At 37.8% G+C, this 15,519-nt stretch overlaps 1 protein-coding gene across 1 annotated transcript in view; it reads right to left on the minus strand.

Annotated features, from left to right (window-relative positions):
• The window catches only part of WHSC1L1 (Wolf-Hirschhorn syndrome candidate 1-like 1), a 125,391-nt gene extending 110,583 nt beyond the window's left edge, over positions 1–14,808 (minus strand). Inside the window, exon 1 of the mRNA XM_011993227.1 lies at positions 14,607–14,808. The gene's annotated coding sequence lies outside the window, so the exon portion shown is untranslated. The remainder of the gene's footprint in view (positions 1–14,606) is intronic.
• Between the last annotated feature and the right edge of the window lie 711 nt (positions 14,809–15,519).

A 15,519-nucleotide genomic window follows, 5' to 3' on the forward strand; every position in this document is an offset into this window, starting at 1 on the left:
GCTTGAACCCGGGAGGCGGAGGTTGCGGTGAGCCGAGATCACGCCATTGCACTCCAGCCTGGGCAAAAAGAGTGAAACTCTGTCTCAAAAAAAAAAAAAAAACCAAAAAAACAAAAAAACTAATGAAACCAAAACCAGGAATCAGTCATAATAGAGAGGCTTGAAAAAGACAAGGAAAAAGATGATCATCAGGTAATATCTTTTATTTCCTTTGAAGTTCACTCTGTTTCAGAGGCTTCTGAGTTATGGCTATAGCAAAAAGATTTAAATTATGGTTTACTCAAGTATTCCATGTAGTATAAAGTTTAAATCTTAAATGTTACGTAAACATAACTGGTCCAAAATATACTGAAATGGAACTCTCAGGAGGCTGAGGCATGAGAATCATTTGAACCTGGGAGGTGAAGGTTGCAGTGGGCCAAGATCACACCTCTGCACTCCAGTCTGGGTGATAGTGTGAGACTCTATCTCAAAAAAAAAAAAAAAAAAAAAAAATACTGAAATGAAAGCACTGCATTATGTATTTAAATCATTTGGTTGGTTGGCAATCTGTAGCCTGCTAATAATTGCATTGATTAAAAGACTTTTAAAATATTCCAGCTTTCAACTTCCAAACAATATCATTGATAAATTATAGTTATCTTTCTTTCCCATGAAGAATGTATTTACCATCTAATATAGCAGGCACACTGGAAAAATGAGATTTTAATGTGTCTAGCCCACAAAAACACACAAATATAGTAATCACAAGGCAAAAAAATGTACAATTACGTCCACATCTACTTAATTTTTTTTTTTTTTTTTTTGAGAAGGAGTCTCGTTCTGTCGCCAGGTTGGAGTGCAATGGCGCAATCTCGCTCACTGCAACCTCTGCTATCCAGGTTCAAGCGATTCTCTGCCTCAGCCTCGCAAGTAGCTGGGATTACAGACGCCCGCCACCACACCGGCTAATTTTTGTATTTTTAGTAAAGATGGGGTTTCACTATGTTGGCCAGGATGGTCTTGATCTCTTCACCTCATGATCCACCCACCTCAGCCTCCCAAAGTGCTGGGATTACAGTGTGAGCCACCGCGCCCGGCCTATATCTACTTAATTCTTTCCCTTCACTAAGAATAGCTAATTCTGGGCTAACCACGTGTAGCTATTTAAATTTAAACAGGTTAAAATTAAATTACATTAACAATTTAGTTCCTCAGTTACACTGGCCATATTTCAAGCATTCAACATCTACATGTGGCTAAGGTTACCATATTGGTCAGTGCAGATAAAGAGTATTTCCGTCATCACAGAAAATTCTATTAGACAGTGCTGATCTACATTATTTTTCAAATTTTACCTTAACAAAAACATCCTTTAAAAGCGTATAAAAAATAAGATTAATTATAAATTTTTAAAGAAATCTGTTAATATTACTGTGATGATAGAAGTCACATAAGAGGAAGTTCAGCAAATAGATCTCTATGGCAGAGTAAGACAAACTCAGATATCTAGGGACAAGCAAAATGTCCACAAAGTAGAAGGATGTACTCTAACATTGGTCTTAGAGTCACGAGACTTGAATTTTAGTTCTGCCTCTACCTCTAACTTAGCTGCGTAAATTCTGAGGACAGACAATATCTTTGGGTTTTCATTTAACATCATAAGAAAGGTTGGATCAGGTGATCCACATATATAAAATGACCACAAAAAATGGGAAAATGAGCTGTGATTCCTCCTAGTTATCAATAAATAAGTGTAGCGCTTCAGTTTTCATTCTAACAAGAATATATATGTGGTTAAAATACTAACTTTTGGCCAGGTGTGGTGGCTCATGCCTGTAATCCCAGCACTTTGGGCGGCCAAGGCAGGCGGACCTGAGGTCAGAAGTTCAAGACCAGCCTAGCCAACATGGTGAAACCCCGTCTCTGCTAAAAATACAAAAATTAGCTGGGTGTGGTAGTGGGTGCCTGTGGTCCCAGCTACTAGGGAGGCTGAGGCAGGAGAATCACTTGAACCCGGGAGATGGTGGTTGTGGTGAGCCGAGATTGTGCCACTGCACTCTAGCCTGGGTTGGACTAAGTTATTAAGTTTATCTTTTTTATTTTGGGACTCTGTCTCAAAATAAATAAATAAATAAATAAATAAATAAACAACTTTAAATCTTATCTACCACCTTAACAATATTTAAGATGACCATTATTTGCAATATCAAACAATTATATGAAATTCACAGCCAATACACTTAGCTACATAAATAGGATTTTAGGGAGTAAAATCAGCATGGCCACCATAATTCTCTTTACAAAATCCTAGTATGGAATTAAGGCGTGTTAGAGAAGTATGTTTTCTTTTAACTTTTCTGAGTTTAAACTACTAATAGAGCAAAACATCTTTTTTTTTTTTTTTTTTGAGACAGAGTTTTACTCTTGTTGCCCAGGCTGGAGTGCAGTGGCACGATCTTGGCTCACTGCAACCTCCGCCTCCAGGGTTCAAGTGATTCTCCTGCCTCAGCCTCCCAAGTAGCTGGGATTATAGGCATGTGCCACCACACCCAGCTAAAAGGGGTTACACCATGTTAGTCAGGCTGGTCTCGAACTCCTGACCTCAGGTGATCCACTCGCCTCAGCCTCCCAAAGTGTTGGGATTACAGGTGTGAGTCACTGCGCCAGGCAGCAAGTTATCTGCAAAGAATAACTGTGCTACTCCACAATCTGTTTAACTCTAGTGTGGTCACCTCAAATATTTTCTGAAATGTGTTCACTTTAAATTTTCCACTAAAAATTTAGAGAAGGATGTTTACAGAAGGATGATGGTTAAAGACATTAAAATATCCTGAATTAGGAAGTGACCTGAATGAAGTAGAACTTAGTTAATAAAATATAAAAAAGAAAACAACAAAAAAGTATTTCACTTAACCATAAACTCTGTCACTAAATTCAATCATACGGTTTTCACTTGACTATGATTCCATTAAGTTATACAACATTTTAGGTTGCTTTGTAGTTCATATTTTTTTCCTGACTAAACCACATTACTATTGAACTGCCTTTCACCAATACAAAGCCTACTAGTAAAACACCCTGTTTCCCTTATCTATCTAGTTTAACCTCAACTATCTTCACTTTGTTGTTGACCACACCCAGCAACAACAGACGTGGTATTACCACTTGAAGGAAATTACATTATTTTCCAATCCTTTACAGCAAGGGTAGTTGCTCACAATGAAAATTACTACAAACAACTTTCATCAGTCATCTTGTTCCACTCACTATGAACTCTAGTAAACTAACAAATTCATCCACATATTTTCCTACCTACTTCCTGGACAAACTTTTAAATTATGGTAAAATGGTTTGAGATTGGTTCTTAAAATTTTGCAAGCATTCAAATTTACTTTCTTTTACCTTGTATTTTCCATTCCCCACAAAAAGGCAAAATAGAATGTATGCCAAAGATGATATGTAGTTTTTAAAGCACTAAGCAATTTTTTGTATCTAAAATAATAATTTACTAAGTATATCTTTTCTATAAAGACCAGTGTGGGTTTTGTTTGTTTATCACTTTAGTATTTTAGGTTCAACTGTACTCAACATGCAGTTTTCAAAATAAGCAATAAAAGTTAGAAAATTCAGAATTTCATACTATATATCCAAATTTCACGTCACCTATTTGTTTAATCAGAACACCAAGCTTTAGTGAAGCTTTAGCCATCATGAAGTTGTAATAACAACAATGGAAGTAAAATTGGACTGGAAAGTTAACTTCATGTTCAAATTTGAACCAGCACGAATTCTCTTACCTATATAACCTAGGCAAAGATTCTCTTCAGGTATTAGTTGAGGTTCAACTTTTAACTTCTATGAAAGTGAGTTTAGGCCAATTGAGTTCACTTCTTCTTCCATTAAACACGTGACTAAAGACTAGTTCATTTTGTGTACATTATTATTCTTCTATTTAAAAAGTTATTCATTATCAACTATATATCTGGTACAGTTCTACACGCAGTCTAGTACTTCTAATTTGAATCCCTGTAACTCCAAGAATAATTTTCATTTGCACTTTTAGAGATAAGAACAGTGATCTTCAGTGGTAAAGTGAAGTGGGGATAGGAACTCAGACCTCCTTGACTCTTGCCCTATACTTCACTGCCCTCCCAGTTTTGTTTTTTGCTTTTTTTTTTTTTTTTTTGAGATGGAATCTCACTCTGTCACCCAGGCTGGAGTGCAGTGGTACAATCTCAGCTCACTGCAACCTCTGCCTTCTGGGTTCAAGTGATTCTCTTGCCTCAGCCTCCTGAGTAGCTGGGACTACAGGCGAGTGCCATAACACTGGCTAATTTTTGTATTTTTAGTAGAGACTAAATTTTGAGACTAAATGTTGTATTTTTAGTTTCACCATGTTGACCAGGGTGGTCTCAAACTCCTGACCTCAAGTGATACACCCACCCGGCCTCCCAAGGTGCTGGGATTACAGGTGTGAGCCACCACGCCCAGCTAACCCACCCAGTTTTTAAAAAATGTTTTGTTAAATAGCTTAAGCAAACAAAACAAAAGAACAACTTTCAGGGGTGAAGGTCAGTTAGAACAAAGCAAACGTCTCTTAATAAAAAGAAAGCCATATTTCCTATGAGGTGATGAGTTTGCTACAGCTAACTGTATAGGTAACACTTTCCACAGATGTTTTCTAAAATAAAGTGTTTCTAAATCAAATTTGAATTTTTAAAAAAACATTTTAAACCATACACAATACTCTCTCAATAAAGACATTCTCACTGTCCAGGAGAATAATTTTATAATTCAAAAAATATACCTCATATTTTGTTTCATCAGCTTAAACTTCATATGTCAGGCTTTCTTAAAATGGGACGTAGGAGCATCATCTTTTCATGGAGGACTTTCTAAAATGTCACTCAAATGCATATAAAGTATATGTCATACAAGCTGTTGTGTTCCTGTATACTGTACTACACTGTAGATGTTACGAATAAATGCTATTTTTAAAACAAAACTTTATAATATTGCTGGGTTTAAACTGGTTCAAACCTTTCTGGAAATGTTCTAAAACTGATTGTGGTGACGGTTATACAACCCTGTGAACATACTAAAAGCCACTGCATTGTATACTTTAAATGGATGAATTTTATGGTATGTGAATTATATCTCAATAAAACTGTTATTTTAAAAAATCTTTCAAGAGAACAGTTTGGAAAAATGTATCAAAAGCTTTCAAAATGTTTATATCTTTTAAGTAATTTTACTTCTAGGAATTTATTGTAATGAAATAATCAGCCATATAATTTTTTTAATGTATAAGGATGTCCATCAACTTACAATGTCCCTAAATTGCAAACTGCCTAAAAGACCCTCAACACAGAATGGTAAACAGGTAATAGCACACCTGTACACTGAAATTCTATATCAATTTTTAAAATCACAAACATATTTATTTCATAATGTATTAAATAACAAAACATGTTACAAAATAATATGGATGCACAATTCCAATTATGTAAAAAAATACATACGAAAAAGTATTGGAGGGATATACAACAAAATATTAATAGTAGTTACTGCTAGCTAATAGAATTTTAAATAATTTTAATTTTCTTTATACCTTCTGTTTTTCAATTTCTCAGCAATAAACAATCCTTACATAAATGTTATTTTAAAACTAGTCACTTTGGAGAAGTTCAAGTTTTTCATTAAAAAATAAAAACTAACAGGTGGTAATGACACAGAAACCATGAGGTGAATAAAAGCATATTAACTCTACTGCATACACAAAGCCAAACTACCTAATTTATCTTTTTAAAAATATCAAATTATATTTACTTTCACATCTAGGAAAACTCAACATACATGTTCCTTTCAAGATTTAAAATCGCTATCACCCATGCAAGGGAAAAATTAGCAAGAAATATATTTAATCTTCAGTGGGAGTAAAAAAGAAAAACATGCTATTGCACTACAGAAAAGAATTCAAGGATACAATAAAGCAAAGCAAGAAGTTTCTCACCACAATCTAATATGAAATACTGTATTCTGATGCATTTGAATCTTGCAGAGATCATACAAAAGGAGACCACTTGGAGTGACAAAATTATAATAACCAAATAAAGGCTTTAATTTATAAAAATGCCTTTCTCAAAGTTCACATTGCAGAGTTGTACGCAAATAGACCGTATTCAGCAGGTACTCAGAGGGAAAAAAGCATTCAAAGTTTTCTGCTATTCTAATCCTCAAAAATCAACACTCAACCTTTCCAAATACCTAAGAAAATATTCTTGAAGGCCAGGAAAGCATAATGCAGTTTCTCCAGCTTCGAAAGAAATTTGGTTCTCTTGGCCAAATTACAGAAAAGTTAAAACTCAAGAAGTACCAAGGATGAAGGGTCAAACATAGATTGTCATCACTGATTACTTCTCAGGTTAATACTTTTTTAATGGTTCCAATACTGCGAAAGCAAGAGTGTCAAACTCGATTTTGTTAAATAAGATAGTTAATCTAAGAAATTAACAATATAGACAAATCGACATTTTCTAAGTAAGTAATTTTAGAGTTTGCATGTTAATTTAAAACCTAATCATTGAATCTTACCAAAAAGTGCAACAGAGATGAACTCTAAATAAACACTTTGTATAAAACAGCACTTTCTTAGAGGATTCAGTATTATTTTTTGTTACTCATCGGTAAGGAACTAAGATTTCAAATCACTAAACACTGATAATAAATGTTAGAAAGCTACCTTAAAAACATTGTTCAGATACCCCTTCTGGCAATAACAATTAAAAACTAGCTATTCAGTTTTTATATTCGTTGATCTTGCATTGTTATGAATTCTTCAGGTTCTTTTTTATTTTATTTTATTTTATTTTATTTTTGAGACAGTTTCGCTCTTTCGCCCAGGCTGGAGTGAAGTGGCGCAATCTCGGCTCACGGCAACCTCCGCCTCCCGGGTTCAAGCGATTCTCCTGGATCAGTCTCCCAAGCAGCTGGGATTATAGATGCCCACCACCACGCCCGGCTAATTTTTGTAGTTTTAGTAGAGATGGGGTTTCGCCATGTTGGCCAGACTGGTCTCCAACACCTCACCTCAGGTGATCCGCCCCCTCGGCCTCCCAGACTGCTGGGATTACAGGCGTAAGCCACCGCGCCTGGTTCACGCCTGGCCAATATGGCAAAACCTCGACTCTACTACTACAAAAATTAGCTGGGTGTGGTGGCGGGCGCCTGTAGTCCCTGCTACTCAGAAGGCTGACGCAGGAGAATCGCTTGAACCCGGGAGGCGGAGGTTGCAGTGAGCCCAGACTGCGCCAGTGGACTCCAGCCTGGGCAACAGAGCAAGACTCTGTCTCAAAAAAAAGAAAGAAAGAAAGAAAAAAAGAAAAAAGAAAAACCCAAGGACATCAATACATTTTTGTCCCTAATGTCCAACTACCACCAAAGCAATACCAGCTAAACCAATGAGGTTGTCTCTGCAGCTTTTCTTAAAGGACTTATTACCTGGGTGATAGTTACCCGATGTTCACTTCCTTTTTTTCCCTAAGACGGAGAGTCTTGCTTTGTCGCTCAGGCTGGAGTGCAGTGGCGCAATCTCAGCTCACTACAACCTCCGCCTCCCTGGTTCAAGTGATTCTCCTGCCTCAGCCTTCCGAGTAGCTGGGATTACAGGCGTGTGCCACCACGCCTAGCTAATTTTTGTATTTTCACTTTCTAATTATTTGTTTATACTGTACATTCAAGTTTTATATGCTTTTTTATATTTCACATTTCATAATGTAAAAGGCTTTAAAATGCCTATTTCTTAAAGTTTTTGTTTGTTTTTTACATACAGCTTTCTTAAGCCTCCACAGCTAAGAGAAATTAGATAACATAAGATTAAATAGACACAATATTGTCTTGGCCATGGTCCAAATGCTACTAGGCGTATCTCCATATGATCTTCTTAATCTCAAATCAATTTGATAAACTAATTTTTTTAACCTATGAAATCCCAATAAGCTACCCATTCTTAAATTTAAAATGCCTCCCCATAAGGATCACTTGAGGCCAAGTGTTCAAGGTCAGCCAGGCAACAAAGGGAGACTCCATCTCTACAAAAAATTTTTTAAAAATAGCTAGGGAGACCAGCACAGTGGCTCATGCCTGTAATCCCAACACTTTGGGAGGACAAGGTGGGAAGACTGGTTGAGCCCAGGAGCTCAAGACCAGCCTGGGCAACTTGGTGAAACCCTGTCTCTACGAAAAAAGAAAAACAAAATTAGCTGGGAGTGGTGGCACATGCCTGTAGTCGCAGCTACTCAGGAGGCTGAGGTGGGAGGATCACCTGAGCCTGCGAAGTTGAGTCTGCAGTGAGCCATGATAGTACCACTGCACTCCAGTCTAGGTGGTAGAGTTAAGACCCTGTCTCAAAAAAAAAAAAAAAAAAATTAGCTGGGCAGGGTGGCACATGTGTGTAGTCATAGCTATTCCAGAGACTGAGGCCAGGAGAACTGCTTGATCCAAGGAGTTCAAGACTGCAGTGAGCTGGGATCATGTCACTACACTCCAGCCTGGACAAAAGAGCAAGACTCTGTCTCTAAAAATAAAAAAAATAAAAATAAACCTCCTATATATCTTAGGATAACTTATACCAAAATAAGAAAAAGCACATCTATAGTAGAAAAATACTTGTTACTTAATATTTAATTATCTATTGGAATGTGGATAATATAAGCTATGAAGAAAAATCAGGACACACACACTCTTAATTTTTTTTTTTAAGTAATCATACAGAGCCAGGTGCAGTGGCACCTGCCTGTAGTCCTAGCTATTAGAGAAGCTGAGACATGAAGACTGCTTGAGCCCAAGAAGGAACCCAGGAGGCGGAGCTTGCAGTGGGCCCAGATCACGCCCCTGCACTCCAGCCTGGGCAACAGAGGGAGGCTCCATCTCAGAAAAAAATAAAAATAATAAATAAATAACAATTATTGTGCTTTCTAACTTCACATTTTAAAAAAGTCAAGTTATTCTGTGGGAATTCTACCAAACACCTCAGAAGATGCCAAATAAATGTAAGGTATTATTCATGTTTTATCTTTCCATGCTACACATGACTAAAACTGAAACAGTACGAATATTAACAATTTTCATTTTCCTAGTTACTCTCTTTAAGTAGCCCTAAACATAGATGGAAAAAAGAACCTAGTAATAAAATATTAGAAGGGGGAAAAAGTTATCACTGTGTATCAGTTAATGACAATAAAGATCCACATCTAAAAAAACAAGCTAAGAATACTTTTTCAAAGAGCTTTTATAATTCAAAATCTTATCAAAAAAGTTGTGCTTTAGGAGTAACAACACATCCATGTAGTAAAAACTGAACATTCTCTAAGTCCACAAAATTTTAAATATACCTTTGCCTTCTTTTCATGTTACACAGTGCAGGTACAACATACTACAGAAGTGTTTAAAGTCTTTACTACATATTTACTAAGAACAACAGTAAAAATGAAAACGAAACTGTAAGCTTTTTTAAAAAGGTTAGGTAATGGTAGTATAAGCAATTTCTTAAATTTGTCTGTTAATATTTATAAAAATATAAATCTTATTTATAACTTATAAATATAATTTATAAAAAGATTGGCCTGCAGAAATAAAGTTCACCATTCATTTAAAAACTCAAATGCTGGACATGTTAATTAACAAATAAATGAATTATCTTAGTTGCTTTTTCAAAAAATAATAGACTGCTTTTTTTTTTAAAAAAAAAAGTAAAACTAAAAACAGAACTGCATTGAAAAACAGATTTTATGGACAGATGCCAAGTTCTAAGCATTTTTAAAGCTTTAACGATTTTAATTTCTTAAGTGTCTACAACAGACAAGATTATCTTTTTGTTTTAAAAGATCCCAACGAATAAGTAACCATTTTCTTCTTGATAGAAAAAAAAAAAATTTAAATAAAGTAATCAACAGTGCCTGCTAAGATTTTTAACTTGTTTTCAAATAGGGATTTTTAGCTCACTTTAAAATTTTTACCAATGTCTCTATTTTTTTTCCAGGTCCTTTTCTAAGATCATGATGGACCTCTAATTTTTTTCATTTCATAGCTCTTATTTTATTGATAATTTTATTCAAACAGGAAGAAGTCCACTAAAATCCACTTCATACAAAAACACACACTTCAAGATAACTTGGACACAATTCATTTTTGCATGTAAAAATATTTTGTGCATATATGTTCACAACATGGTGAATAAAATATGAAAAAATACAAGATCTTTCCTCACTGCAGCTTACTCCCCTTTAACTCATTATACTAAATATACTTAACCTTAAGTTTGCCCCGTCACCTTGAGCTTTCATAGGTAGCTCTAATTCTTTCTTTTCTTTCTTTCTTTCTTTTTTTTTGAGAAGTTTTGCTGTTATTGCCCAGGCTGCAGTGAAATGGCATGACCTCAGCTCACTGCAACCTCTGCCTCCCGGTTCAAGCGATTCTCCTGCTTCAGCCTCCAGAGTAGCTGGGATTACAGGCGCACACCACCAGGCCCAGCTAATTTTTTGTATTTTTTAGTAGAGATAGGGTTTCACCATGTTGGCCTGGCTGGTCTTGAACTCCTGACCTCAGGTGATCCACCCGCCTTGGCCCCCCAAAGTGCTGGGGTTACAGGGTGAGCCACTGCCCCCCGCCAGGCAACTCCAACACTTTTATAGTAAGGAAGTAATAGGTTGTGCTATAAAGAACCAAGTAATGGGTTTGTCACAAAAGCCCCAGACTTCACTTCCATAGGCCTCATTTTTCTCTCTTGTAAAATAAAGTAATTGTACTAGCTTCCATTTAACAGGCTATTAGGAACTTAATTCACGACCAACTATTATTTACTTATAATAGCAAAACCTGCTAACAAACTAAATGTTAATGTTTTAAACAATGGAATACTTATAAGACCCTTTAAAAAAAAAAAAAAAAGCTGTGGATCCATATGCACTAATTTTTATGGTTCTTGTTTTTTGTTTTGTTTTGTTTTTGAGACGGAGTCTCGCTTTGTCTACCAGGCTGGAATGCAGTGGTACAATCTCAGCTCACTGCAACCTCCGCCTCCTGGGTTCAAGTGATTGGCCCGTCTCAGCCTCCCAAGTAGCCAAGATTACAGGCAAGCACCACCATGCCCGGCTAATTTTTGTATTTTTAGTAGAGACGGGGGTTTCACCATGCTGGCCAGACTGGTTTCAAACTCCTGACCTCAAGTGATCCTCCCGCCTCAGCCTCCCAAAGTGCAGGGATTACAGACGTGAGCCACCACCATGCCCGGCCTTGTTTTGTTTTTGAGACAGAATCTCGCTCTGTCATTCAGGCTAGAGTGCAGTGGCGCAATCTCAGCTTACTGCAGCTTCCCCCTCGGGGTTCAGGCAATTCTCCCATCTCAGCCTCCCGAGTAGCTGGGATTACAGGTGCCGCCACCACACCTGGCTAATTTTTGTATTTTTAGTAGAGATGGGTGTTTCACCATGTTGGCCAGGCTGGTCTCAAACTCCTGACCTCAAGCGATCCGCCTGCCTCAGCCTCCCTCCCAAAGTGCTGGGATTACAGGCGTGAGCCACTGCGCCCAGTCGTGGATCCATAGGTACTAATTTAAAAAGATGTCCCAGATAGGCTGTTAAAACGAAAAAGTGTGCGGGTGCGGTGGCTCACGCTTGTAACCCCAGCACTTTGGGAGGCCGAGGCAGGCAGATTAGCTGAGGTCAGGAGTTTGAGACCAGCCTGGCCAAAATGGTGAAACCTCGTCTCTACTAAAAATACAGAAATTAGCGGGCATGGTGGTGCATGCCTGTAATCCCAGCCACTCGGGAGACTGAGGCAGGAGAACCGCTTGAACCGGGAGGCGGAGGTTGCAGTGAGCCACGATTGCGCCACTGCACTCCAGCCTGGGCAACAACAGGGAAACTCTGTCTCGAAAAACAAACAAATAAAAAAACAAAAAAGCAAAATGCAGATAGTATGACCCATTTGTAAATATTTTAAGAGAAATATACACATACATGCATAGAAGTTTTCTAGAAGGACATACAAGAAAATTCAAGTGGTTATCAGTGGAGAATGAAGAATGCTAACTTTATTTTTTTAAATTCTCAGCCTTCTATGATATGTGAATACGTGAATAACTTTTTTTTTTTTTTTTTTTTGAGACACTGCAACCTGGGCAACAAGAGCGAAACTCTGTCTCAAAAAAAATAAATAAGTAAAATAAAAAATAAAAAACTCCATCTTGGCCAGGCGTGGTGGCTCATGCCTGTAATTCCAGCACTTTGGGAGGCCGAGGCGGGCAGATGACAAGGTCAGGACTTTGAGACCAGCCTGGCCAACATGGTGAAACCCTGTCTCTACTAAAAAATATATAAAAATTGGCCAGGCGCGGTGGCTCACGCCTGTAATCCCAGGACTTTAGGAGGCCAAGGCGGGCGGATCACAAGGTCAGGAGATTGACACCATCCTGGCTAACACGGTGAACTCCGTCTCTACTAAAAAATACAAAAAATTAGCGGGGCGTGGTGGCAGGAGCCTGCAGTCCCAGCTACTCGGGAGGCTGAGGCAGGAGAATGGCGTGAACCCGGGAGGCGGAGCTTGCAGTGGGCCGAGATTGTGGCACTGCACTCCAGCCTGGGCTACAGAGCAAGACTCCGTCTCAAAAAAAAAAAAAAAAAAATTAGGCGGGCATGGTGATGTGCGCCTGTAATCCCAGCTACTTGGGAGGTTAAGGCAGGATAATCACTTGAACCTGGGAGGCGGAGGTTGCAGTGAACCAAGATCGCACCATTGCACTCCAGCCTGGACAACAAGAGTGAGACTCCATCGCTCAAAAAAAAAAAGTACTGACTTCATAAAACTGTTAGGAGGAGAAAAGGAAATCATGCATGTCAGACACTCAGCATAGCACAGTGTGAGAACAACTGTGAGCAGCTATTAGTGGATTATGAATATTATTATAAATTCCAGAAACTGCTGTCATTGGAATCAGATTTGACAGTTCACTCAACAATCATCAATCTCAAAGACAATCAGTTTCCTTTATCCAAAACTCATTCAATCTGATCAGTATAAGAGAGGGCATTTGTTAATTTAAGGGTTAGAAAAATAAAAAAGCTATCATAGGTAACAGGTGGGCTGATGGACATATTAATTGGTTTTAAGTGTTATTTAACAAGAGTAGGCTTCTTCGTATATGAATACCTGTGCAAGGAACCAGGATACCTACCACAGCTGGGCAGGAACCCTGATCTTTAAACCCTGAATACATAAAAATAAACTTTTTCTTTTTTTTTTTTTTGAAGAATGAAAGCTTCCAACACAAATTTTTCTATATCATGATTGCTTACTTTCCTAAAAATTTACAGTACTGATAGCTCATGCACACATTTTACCAGCTAATTACAAATAACATGTCAATCAAGTAGGAGACATAAAACTGAAATCACCATAAAAATAAATTCCAGAAAAAGCATGCTGAATTTTTTTTTTTAAATGCAATTGTTCCTCACAGAATTTCAAACAAATTCAGCTGAATATTATCAACTTAAAATACTCCAAGCTGTAAATCTGGCTTTTACACTAAAAGCACCCTCTTAAAGTACCACTTTAACAACATTCAATTTAATTTTTCTAACAAACCAAGAATATATCCTAAGTTTCTATATAACAACTGAGAGGATGTTGCCATTTAGGTAGGTTAAATGTAGTTCAACTGGTTTGAGTCCACCATATTACAATGTTAACAGGCCTTCTTGGTATTAGAGAACAGTTTCAGTATCAATGTGATAGGTTAAAGTTTGGATTACTCCAACTGCTATAATAAAAACAAAAGGTCACGCACACACATTTAATCCTTTTCGATATGAAATAAAATAGGCTCTACTTAACACCAATGTATGTACTGTAAATTTGTCAGAATTTAAACCTTAGAATAGTAATTATTTCAAATTGTACAAGTAGTTACAGTTGAATACATTAGTTACCGTAGTTTCCACAGAGTGACCTGAAGTTCCAATCAAAATACGAATGAACAAACAAACAAAACAACAACAACAAAAAACCCTGGCATCTTAATGAGACTCTAAGAACTGCATGCCTACTTCATAGATCATTGCACTGTGCTGAATTGGCATCTGGAGATTGTATTGAGCTAGCTACATGAAGGCACAGAGAAGAGATGGGGGAAAGAGAGTTCATTTAAAAAAGAAAATACTATTCTTAACACACTCAACACTCTTAACATGCTCATCACCTGTAAGCAAGAGCTATCAGAAATACTATTTAAAAATACATACATTTCTAATTTTTCAACATTCAAAATACAGCAAGCAGATAATCTACCACAAGCAGAGCTTCCTACCCCTTTCACCCGGACACAGCGCTTTGCCAAGAGCACAGGCCCAAGTAAAATAACCGATGCAATTTCCTTGTTTACTTAAAGAATTGCAGAAAACATGTTGACTGCTTCTGAGGCTTCTGAAACAAACGAATTTTCAATACGTAAAAGACTTCATGATCATGTTTGATATGTAAGCGTAGTAATGATTCCTTCAGCTGGTAAAAATCTAGTTTTAAATTGATTAAAAGGGTTAAATTTACACTGCAGCTCATTAGCATACCTTGTTTGCAACCAGAAGGAAGAGGGTAAAGAGAGGGAGAAAAGGAGCAAAAACACACAAGATGGAAAACATCACTTTGGCGGTTATGAATAATTTAAAATGACCCAAGATGTAAGGGGAAAAGAGTTCATGAATAGAAAGAAAGGGGGCTAACAATCTGAACTGGCCCCTTCCAGATTCATACTGATGTCGGAGAGGAAAAGGAATTTATTTACACTGCAGTGCCTGGCAGCAAACATGGCTGCCCCTGCCCCCTTTAAATCGGAATAATCTTCACTCCTCCCCAAAACCATCAAATTATGGCCATGTCTCTCCCTGCCTCTCTTCCATAACACAAACACATCGTCTCCTCCCTCAAAACAGTAAAACCCACACCTCCCCATTTCACAACAATCACAATCCCATAACCACTAGCTTCTCTATTCTCTAGTCTTGAAAGAAAGGCACAGAATACACACAAATATAGGAACAAAAGGCCTCCCTTCCTAACACTTTAACGACCTCCATCCCCTTCTTTTCCTCCCACTCTGACGCTAAGTCGATCGTTCTCATCCCTGTCATCATTCAGTTAATTTCCTTCCCTAGCCCAATCCTGTCTTCCAGTTTCCTGCGTCTATTTCCCATCCTCCTATTGCAGCCTGCCTCATCCCTTTCCCTAATCCACCTTTTCCTTCACTTCCATTCCTCATTTCTCCCTTCATTCTCATAAAATGCCCCATTTCTCCAGCAAATGTATCCCCTTCTCCCAGACTCTTTTGGTTCCCACACTCCATCCCCAAACCTCCCTATTTATCAGTCCACCCAGGTCTCTAATCTCCATGCAACTCTTCTCCCCTTTCCCTGCCCCTCCCCAATCCCATCCTTATCCCCGCCCCCATCCCACTTCTCCCAATTCCCAGCTCAGCGCCACTCC

The sequence above is a fragment of the Mandrillus leucophaeus genome, unplaced genomic scaffold, assembly GCF_000951045.1.
Source record: "Mandrillus leucophaeus isolate KB7577 unplaced genomic scaffold, Mleu.le_1.0 Scaffold111, whole genome shotgun sequence".
NCBI lineage: Eukaryota > Metazoa > Chordata > Mammalia > Primates > Cercopithecidae > Mandrillus > Mandrillus leucophaeus.